This window comes from Nicotiana tomentosiformis, chromosome 12 (genome assembly GCF_000390325.3).
Source record: "Nicotiana tomentosiformis chromosome 12, ASM39032v3, whole genome shotgun sequence".
NCBI classification, from domain to species: domain Eukaryota; kingdom Viridiplantae; phylum Streptophyta; class Magnoliopsida; order Solanales; family Solanaceae; genus Nicotiana; species Nicotiana tomentosiformis.
Genome location: NC_090823.1, coordinates 98,001,467 through 98,011,337, shown reverse-complemented (window position 1 = coordinate 98,011,337; position 9,871 = coordinate 98,001,467). Strand labels below are relative to the sequence as shown.

At 35.7% G+C, this 9,871-nt stretch overlaps 1 long non-coding RNA gene across 1 annotated transcript; it reads right to left on the bottom strand.

Annotated features, from left to right (window-relative positions):
* Window positions 1-407: 407 nt before the first annotated feature.
* On the bottom strand, window positions 408-9,516 carry LOC138903683 (uncharacterized). The gene is made up of 2 exons (XR_011413020.1): window positions 8,829-9,516; window positions 408-2,498 (listed from the first exon to the last, which is right to left on the bottom strand). It is a non-coding gene; the product is annotated as an uncharacterized lncRNA (long non-coding RNA).
* Window positions 9,517-9,871: the final 355 nt, after the last annotated feature.

Below are 9,871 nucleotides of genomic sequence, written 5' to 3'. Positions count from 1 at the left end.
ATTAAATAAAAATAAAAATAAAAATACTACCAAAATATGCTAATTAACATTAGTTAATAAGAATACATTATTAAAGAGAACTATATATTAAAATAAAAATATTTTTGATTTTTTTTAAATGTTATAAAATACTAATAAGCTAAATAAACGTTATAAAATTATTTTTGTGTTTTCAAACTTATGTTTTAAAATTAAAACTAAAAGTTGACTGAAATCCTATTAAAAATAAAAATAAACAAATATTTTTGAAATACTACTTTTAAAAGTTGTGCGGGTCAAAAATTACGTGCTTACAGCTGCCTCTCTTTGCTTGGAAACACAAAGTGTTTTTGAGCAAAGAATCAAGTAAGCGATGTAATTGATTTCTGACCTGACACTTATTCAAAATGATTGTGACCGAGCCTTGATATCTGAGCTGCCTACATATCCTTGGCTATAAAGGAATCAGGCCACGTGTAGTTCAGAAGTGAATGAAGTGATGGAGTGTGTGAAGAGGATGAGAGAGTCGAGTGAGGTACCGTTCGAGGCTCCGGTCCGCGGTCCCTGCCATTACATCATAAATTGAAAGAAAATATTACATCAAAAATAAAAGAAAAATACAAGGTCCTATCTACTTCTTGTCTTGAATATTCCTTGAATCTCCACTTGATCTTTCAATATGAAACTGAAAATTCATCCCATTCTTCAGGCGGGTATCCTGCTGACTTGAATTTGAAGAAAACTGGAAGTTGACCCTATTCTTCAGGCGGGCTCCTGATGCTTCTCTAACTTGAACTTAAACTGAAAGTTGACCCTATTCTTCAGGTGGGCTCCTGATGCCTCTCCGACTTGAACTTGTAAACTGAAAATTAACCTTGTTCTTCAGGCAGGCTCCTGATGCTTCTCTAACTTGAACTTGAAAATTAAAAAGTGACCCTGTTCTTCAGGCGGGCTCCTGATGCCTCTCTAACTTGAACATTAAAATTGAAAGTTGACCCTGTTCTTCAGGCGGGCTCCTGATGCCTCTCTAACTTGAACTTGAAAATTGAAAGTTGACCATGTTCTTCAGGTGGGTTCCTGATGCCTTTCTAACTTGAACTTGAAAATTGAAAATTGACCATGTTCTTCAGGCGGGCTCCTGATGCCTCTCTAACTTGAACTTGAAAATTGAAAGTTGACCCTATTCTTCAGGCGGGCTTTTGATGCCTCTCTAACTTGAACTTGAAAATTGAAAGTTGATCATATTCTTCAGGCGGGCTCCTGGTGCCTCTAACTCGAACTCTAAGTGAATTCTGAAATGACTTCCCTCGTTCTCCAGGTGGGCGCCTGCTAATGACTTGAAACTTAAAATGAATTCTCTCATTCTCCAAGTGGGCGTCTGCTAATGCCTTGAACTTGAAATGAATTCCCTCATTCTCCAGGTGAGCCCCTACTAATGCCTTGAACTTGATATAAATTCTCTCATTCTCCAGGTGGGCGCCTGCCAATGACTTGAACTTGAAATAAATTCCCTCATTCTCCAGGTGGGTGCTAGCCAATGACTTAAAACTTGAAATAAATTCCCTCATTCTCTAGATGGGCGCCTACTAACTTAAAATTTGAAATAAATTCTCTCATTCTCCAGGTGGGCGCCTGCTGACTTAAAACGTGAAATGAATTCCCTCATTCTACATGTGGGCGCCTACTGACTTAAAACTTGAAAAGAATTTCCTCATTCTCCAGGTGGGCGCCTGTTGCTGACTTTAAACTTGAAATGAATTCCGTCGTTTTCCATGTGGGCGCCTGTTGTTGACTTAAAACTTGAAATGAATTCCCTCATTTTCCTGGTGGGTGCCTGATGCTGACTTAAAACTTGAAATGAATTCCCTCGTTTTCCAGGTGGGTGTCTGATGCTGACTTAAAACTTGAAATGAATTCCCTCGTTTTCCAGGTTGGTGTCTGATGCTGACTTAAAACTTGAAATGAATTCTCTTATTCTCCCGGTGGGTGCCTGATGCTGACTTAAAACTTGAAATGAATTCCCTCATTCTCCAGGTGGGCGCCTGCTGACTTAAAACTTGAAATGAATTCCCTCATTTTCCAGTGGGCTCCTGCTGCATAAAACTAAAATGAATTCCCTCATTCTCCAGGTGGGCGCCTGCTAATGCATTGAACTTGAAATAAATTCCCCCATTCTCCAGGTAGGCGCCTGGCAATGACTTGAACTTGAAATAAATTCCCTCATTCTCCATGTGGGCACCTGCCAATGACTTGAAACTTGAAATAAATTCTCTCGTTCTCCAGGTGGGTGCCTGCCAATGACTTGAAACTTGAAATAAATTCCCTCATTCTCCAGGTGGGCGCCTGCTAATGACTTGAAACTTGAAATAAATTTCCTCATTCTCCAGGTGGGCGCCTGCTACTGACATGTAACTTGAAAACTAAAAGTTGACCATGTTCTTCAGGTAGGCTCCTGGTACTTCTGACTTGAACCTAAAAACGATTGCTGAAATATTCCCCCTTGTACTCCAGGTAGGTGCCTGCAATCAAAATAAACAAAACAAACAAAACAAATAAAATTTTCTGCCCCAGTTTGCACTAGGAAGATTTGTGAGTTGTTAGCAAAATTATAAATCACCTATGCTTTCGATGAAGGATGCAATGATGAGACTAAAACTAAATACTCGACTAGGATGTGCGTCTCCTGTGAGTAAAACCAAGAAATTTTGACTAGCAAATGCGTCTGTTAAAAATAAAACCTGAATGACCCAAACTAGGAAGTGCGTCTCATAGGGGTGACACTTGAATGATCCAAACTAGGAAGTGCGTCTCCTAAGGATGAACTAAAACTACCCAAACTAGAAAGAGTGTCTCCTAAGGATGAATTCAAACTACCCAAACTAGGAAGTGCGTCTCCTAGAAGTGAAATCTCAATTTAGAAAGTGCGTCTCCTAAAAGAATGATCTGAAAGACCCAGACTAGGAAGTGCGTCTCCTAGGGGTGAAACTTGAACTAGGAAGTGCATCTCCTAGAAACTGAATAACTCAAACTAGGAAGTGCGTCTCCTATATATGAGATTGAGCCTGAGGAAAACTGTAAACTGAGCTTGACTAGAATAAAAACTGACCCTATTTTCCAGGCAGGACCCCTGAACTTAAAGAAAGCGAAAGATTCTTTTCAACTAGGGGTAATACCTAGGAGGTATGGTTCTTCTCAACTAAAAAAATATCCGAGGGTAATGAGATTCTCAAACAGCCTATGCTTCAATTAAAACAAATACATGATTTTGTTTTCTCTTTTTTCCTTTTTTTTTAATTAAAAATAATTGGTTGACTCGTGACAAACTTGCAAGTTGACTTTTAAGTATTATTATTTGACTTGGCTTGCTAGGGTTCATTTTTATTGGTTTAGAAGAAGATCCAGAGTGATTTGCCCATGGGATTCGATCAAGTTTGTTCACGTCACTTCACTCAAATTTCCAAAATTAATTAATTTATTTTAGTTGTACTGCCAAACAAGTTATTTCTCTTTTACTTGGATTGTCGAATTGAGCGTCTCTTTACATTGATTGTCAAATTGATCACCTCCCTTTCTAATTTGGGACCTATTTATGGAAAATTTGAAAATTCTTTTTTGCTTATCTTGAGAAAAAGAAGAAGAATAAATGCACAAGTAAAAATCAAAAAAAGTGGTGTATGATGAGATTCCACTTAGAAGAAGGAGAGCTTATCTAAATTGAAGAATAAGGCAAATGAATGTGTCATGCGTTTAGACCAATAACTTGATTTGTCCATCTTTCCAAACTTGTTGACTCGTCAAATCCTTACCTGATGTTGAAGAGTTGGTCTACTTTGCTCCTCCAAATGTGCCACAGACATTGCATGTTTTAATCAAAGATATTTTGTTGCACACATATCTCACCATTTCGACTTGTAGTGCCTCGAAAGATTTTCACCAACAAGTCTCTCATTTTCCTCTTTGCTCTCATTCAATGCCGCTTTTCATTCATAGCTTGGCTAATTGACTACCCCTTCAATCGTATTAATTTTCACAAAAATCTTGATAAGCTCACAACATGCTTGACTTGGCATTTTCAGGAATCGATCTGATAAGGACTTTTATTTGGACCGTAATGAAGGCTTTTGGACAGGGTAAGAAAGAAAGGACCACATGGAGGCTCAAAATTATAATGACAAAGTTACTTTATTTACAACTTTTGGAATCCATTTTAAAAACTTTGCCCCAGTTTCTGAAACAAGAGAATTTGAGTTTTTTTCTTTTTTTCTTTTTTTTCCTTTTACTTTTCTTTTTCTTTTCTTTTTGAGATGGAATTTCTAAAAAACTGCCCCGCTCTTGACTTCGTGGGATTATGAAATATTTTATTTGGTGCGACCGAACCGTAAGGCTGCCTACGTATCTTGTGGTAATAAGAATCAGGTCGAACGTAGTTCAAAGAACTACATGGTGAGAGGATCTCTCTATTTTTTTTTCTTTTTTTTCTTTTTTTTTTTTGAATATTAAATTCAAACCGGGACCATTTTAAACCTTAACAAATACTTGATTCCAAAAGAGGGTTGCCAATAAAAGACAAATATATTAAGGCTCAAAGGGCTAACAAATGGTATTAGTGTTTGGATAGCAGAAAGATAGCCTTTCGTCATTTCAACTCTAAAAATGCCAACTCTAGACATGGTTCACACTGATTTTACATGGAACATCCTGAAGGATTAACATACATCTGGAGGATAGAATTAAAATTTTTTTAGATTCTACTTGCAAATTCTCTCTTCAATTGAGCCCTTAAGATGCTTATCATTAGCTCAAAAACTTGTTTCTTCCTAAATGTGAAATTCATTATCATCTTTTCCCTCGGAACTTCATTATCTTATAACTCATCACCTGAAAGCTTGTGCTGATGTCTAAACCTTGCCACTTGTCAAGACACATGTCACATTAATTAGGCTAGAAGATGATGAACTGTAATGAATGTGAATGAGAAAATGCAATAACAATGGGGAATGGGTAAAAGATTTCATTTAAGAGAGAAAGGTGAAAAGGACATGGGGGTTGAACAAGACAAAGAAAAGCACGATCCAAAACCTCTGATTGAACAGGTCTATTCGAAAGAATGACCAAATTAAAACCACAAACAAGTCCCTTTGGCACGAAAAAGGATTGAGATCTGCACTATTCTTGAGTCCTTTGGATAAGGTCGTAGGCTATTATTAGCATGTGAGACCAAGGGACATTGATATCCTCCATTTTGAATCAGCTCAATGAATCCTTTTAATTAATCAAGACCTTGAAGTGTTCAAAAAGGGTCAAGGCAGGGAGGGAAGTGACGGTTTGTATCGAGTGGTACATGGTCTATGTTATCTTTTGATGTGAAGATGGATTGAAAGAAGATGGGAATGGTCTTGAAAGTACATGAGTTGTCATTTCTGGCCAACATTGCTTTTGGTTGAATAGTATCGGAATAGTGTTTGTTCAACTCCAAACTTGTCACGAGTCAACCTTTATTTTGGAATACCTCTTTTTTTCTTTTGAAAATAATTTGATCGAACCCGATGTAGGTTGCCAAAGTATCTCACATCCGGTGAGAATCAGACCAAGCATAGTTCTGAAAAAGTGATGGACAAAATAAACTAAAAACAAAAATCTTTTTGGATTTTTTCGTTTATAACTTTTTTTGGTTTTCAAATACAAAATGGGAAGTACGATGACAAAAAAAACATGACAAACTCAGCTAGACTATGACAGACTCTGACACCACCTACAAGACTCAATACTACTAGACAAGACCAGAAAGTAAAAGAAAATATGAAAACAGACTCAAAAATATAAAGTCTCCTCAAACAACTTCTGAAGGCAACGATCGTAAATGGGATGGTCCTAGGGCGTCTGTCATGCTCAACCTCTGGTAAGTGGATCCAAACCATCTCACGAAGGCCCATAAACTCTCAGGAATCGCGGTCCCTAAAATTGCTTTGCAAAAAAGACTCTACTTTGCAGAAATGGCCTATGTGGCTGAAAAATGGCTAAGCATGCAAATTCAACAAGAATGGACCTTAAAAATGAGAGACATCTTGTTGTGGACTTAGGACTCTAAGACATGTGTTAACAAACCACTTTGAAAAAAATAGCCTTATTTTACAAAATGATCGATGTGGCCAAACGTGGCTAGGCATGCAAGATTTGGCTACGACCACCGAAGTCAAGAACTTAAGACTCACTAGGAAGACCGGACCCTAAGTGGGTTACCTACGTATCCCGCCTTGAAAGACGAGAATTAGGTATGCGTAGTTCGGGAAGATCAGGAATAAAAGAAATAAACTAATAATTTTTTTTTAATTTCAAGAAAGATTATAAAGAAGAAAGAAAATATATTTGGATTTCGACTTATTTTCTTTTTTTTTCGAAAGAAGGACTTCTACATAAGAAAGAAAAATCTTTTTGGCTTTTGTTTTTGTTTTTGTTTTTGTTTTTGAATTTTGGGAGAAAGACTTCCAAAAAAGAGAAAAAAAACATATTTTTGAATTTTTGTTGTTTTTTTTTTCTTTGAAAGAAAGACTTCTATGAAGGAAGAAATTTTTTTTTTTTGAACTTCTATATATTTTTTTTGTTTTGGGAATTTTAAAATAAAAACTTCTAAAGAAGAAAGGAAATACTTTTTGGATTTTTGGACTTTTATTTTGAATTCATGAAAGAAAAGACTTCTAAAGAAAAAAAAGAAAATATTTTTGAATCTTGAATTTTCTTTTCTAATTTTTGAAAGAAAAACTTCTGAAGAAGAATGAAAATAGTTTTGGATTTTTATAAGAAATTAAAAGAAAATATTTTTGGATTTTTTTTTTAAAATTGGGGTTTCAAAGAAAGACTTTTCTAAGGAAGTAAAGGAAAATATTTTTGAATTTTTAAAAATTATGGGCCGGAACCGATGAGGTTTGCCTACGTATCTCACATGCGGTGAGAATCAAACCCGCGTAGTTCGGTCAAAAGCGGGAAATATTTCAAAATCTTAGTCTATTTTCAACACATTTGGAGTAAAATCAGACAGAATTCGATTTATTAACACAGGGATTGTATGGGAATCAGGTGAATTTCACTCTCTTATTCTCCCTCTCTTAGTTGTTTTTCCAATTTTATTTCCATATTCAAATAAATACACAAGTAGCATGTAAGATGCATCAGGGTGGTCTTTTAATTTTGGTACACCTGTCCTAGACGGACTCAACCCATGTGTTGAGTCCCCAAAGTCAAATGCACGTGATGCAAACAAGCGTACCTACTAGAGATCAGGCATGAGGCTATGTTCTTCTAAGTTTAAATCCTGGGTGTATTGTTCTAGACCTGGCTTACCCGAGCGGACAACTCGAGCCGAGGGGGGCAACATACCGGTAACCAAAAGGCCATCCGGCTTTGTAACTGATCTGATCCTCGTTCTAAATTAGGGTATGACACTAATAGAAAAGAAGTCACGCCAACGTGCACTTCCCAGAAGATTTAGAAAACTCAGAGAGAAGGAGGGTATCGTAACAGTTTTATATACAATTTAAATAATATCAAAACAGTAAAAAGCGGCAATTAGCACATTAGACTCAAACAAGTAATATCAGACAATCACAAGTAGTCGAATATAATAGTTATTTTAAGCTCAAATTCTGAACCCTGAACCAGAGATTCTGGGTCCAGTCCCCAGCAGAGTCGCCAGAGCTGTCACACCTCCTTTTTTCCGAGGGGATATGGGAATAGGGAGTTTTTCCAATTAAAGTGACATTAATCAAAATTGGATTATTTATTAAATCAAAGTTGCTACTTGGAATAATTTATGGTGTACCAAGTCACTGTTTATTTAAAATCCCAAATCGAGAAAACTGACTCTTATTCGTGGTCCGCGAACACAAAAGACCGGGTAAAAAATTATGTTAACCCGAGAGAAAATGTGAGGTACTCCCGAGTTTCGTGGTTTTAGCACGGTCGCTCAACTATTAATAATTGTCCTAATTATCTAATTTATTACATGTTTAATATCTATTGTGTATTTTTAACTTTTAACCGCTTTTAATTAATTAACCGCTTTAATGTTTATAGAATTTATTTGAACGAGTCGCGATGTCGCTCACTCATTTTTGTATATATTGTAAATCGTGTCACGTGAAATGCACCTGTGATTCACAACATATTTATTTTATTATTATTTGAAGTTAGGGTGAAGTCGCGTGAAACGCGCACTCGAATTGGAATTTATGTATCGTGACCATGCCACGAGAACCGTACCCATGACCACGATAATTTATTAATCGTGCCTAAAGCAAGCTACGATATTCAAAGAATTATTTATTTTTCCTAAAGTTTGAGATTAATGTATAGGGCTATCACTTATGGAATTGTTTTGGGAAATCAGTGTACGTGCGCCCAATTTCATGAATAATGCTTATTTGAACCTTTAACAGGAAAGGACAAAAACTTGGTGACAAATAATATGATTAAGAAAACATGAATTGCCTCTTTCACCCCTGTTTTATCATTCCAAGTCCATTTAACACTAATCAAATTCTTGGATTGATGCTGATTGCTTTTATATTCTCAAATTAACCTAAAATTCTCACTTTCAAATCCAACTTTAAATAAACAGTCATGTTTATGTGAAGCACGGATTAATTGTAATATGAATGCGTGTGCAAACATCATAGCACCTTTCCTACATGGATCTTTACTACTTTCATGTACCCGAGTAGTTCAAAATTAAATTAGTTTGGCAGGTGATAATGGAAAATATTTTGAACACATGAAACAGAGAAGATTATTGCAAATTCATGGCATTACAACATCCAATCAAATAATTACATGACTGAAAATCAAGTTCATACCTCAACAGCCCATTGAAGATTTCAAAATAGACAAATAAAGTCCAGAAAAGATACGTGAGGAGCTCAACAACAATGACCCGGCAAATCAGCAGTCAGACAGTATTTTACAGCTCAATAAGTCATTTGAATTTTCAAAAAAAAAAAGTGTAGATGAATTGAAACTGAAATAGCTTGGGATCCCGTTTTAGCTTGCCAAATATCCATATTATTGAGCTTTTAGAAATAGGCAGAGTTTTTCTTTTTCTATCTGGGTGTGTCTATGATTTTTCCTTTAGCTCCCTGAATTGCGTGTGTGTGTTGACGAAATTAGAGAGAAACGAGAAGGAAAGAGTGTATGTTCTCTGCTAGAAAGAGTGGGTGTGAATGAGAGAGTGAAGGAGAAGGGGCGGCTAGGGTTGGGTGTATTTTCAGAAAAAGGGGTCTGTTCATTCTAGCCTTAGGAATTAGGTTAGCTCCTCCTTTATTTAGTTTTTCATTATGTTTTTATATTGTGGATAGATGGGATATGGGCCATTGGATGAGAGTAGATCGATGGCTATGATTAATAGGGGTTTGATGGGTGAGAAAAGAATTTGGGCTAAATGGGATTTGGAAGAATGGACCTTTATCTTGCTAGGCAACTAAAATCCGAAAATGAGCTCCCAATTGGCCCAAATTCAATTCTTTCTCATTAAATAAAAATAAAAATAAAAATACTACCAAAATATGCTAATTAACATTAGTTAATAAGAATACATTATTAAAGAGAACTATATATTAAAATAAAAATATTTTTGATTTTTTTTAAATGTTATAAAATACTAATAAGCTAAATAAACGTTATAAAATTATTTTTGTGTTTTCAAACTTATGTTTTAAAATTAAAACTAAAAGTTGACTGAAATCCTATTAAAAATAAAAATAAACAAATATTTTTGAAATACTACTTTTAAAAGTTGTGCGGGTCAAAAATTACGTGCTTACAGCTGCCTCTCTTTGCTTGGAAACACAAAGTGTTTTTGAGCAAAGAATCAAGTAAGCGATGTAATTGATTTCTGACCTGA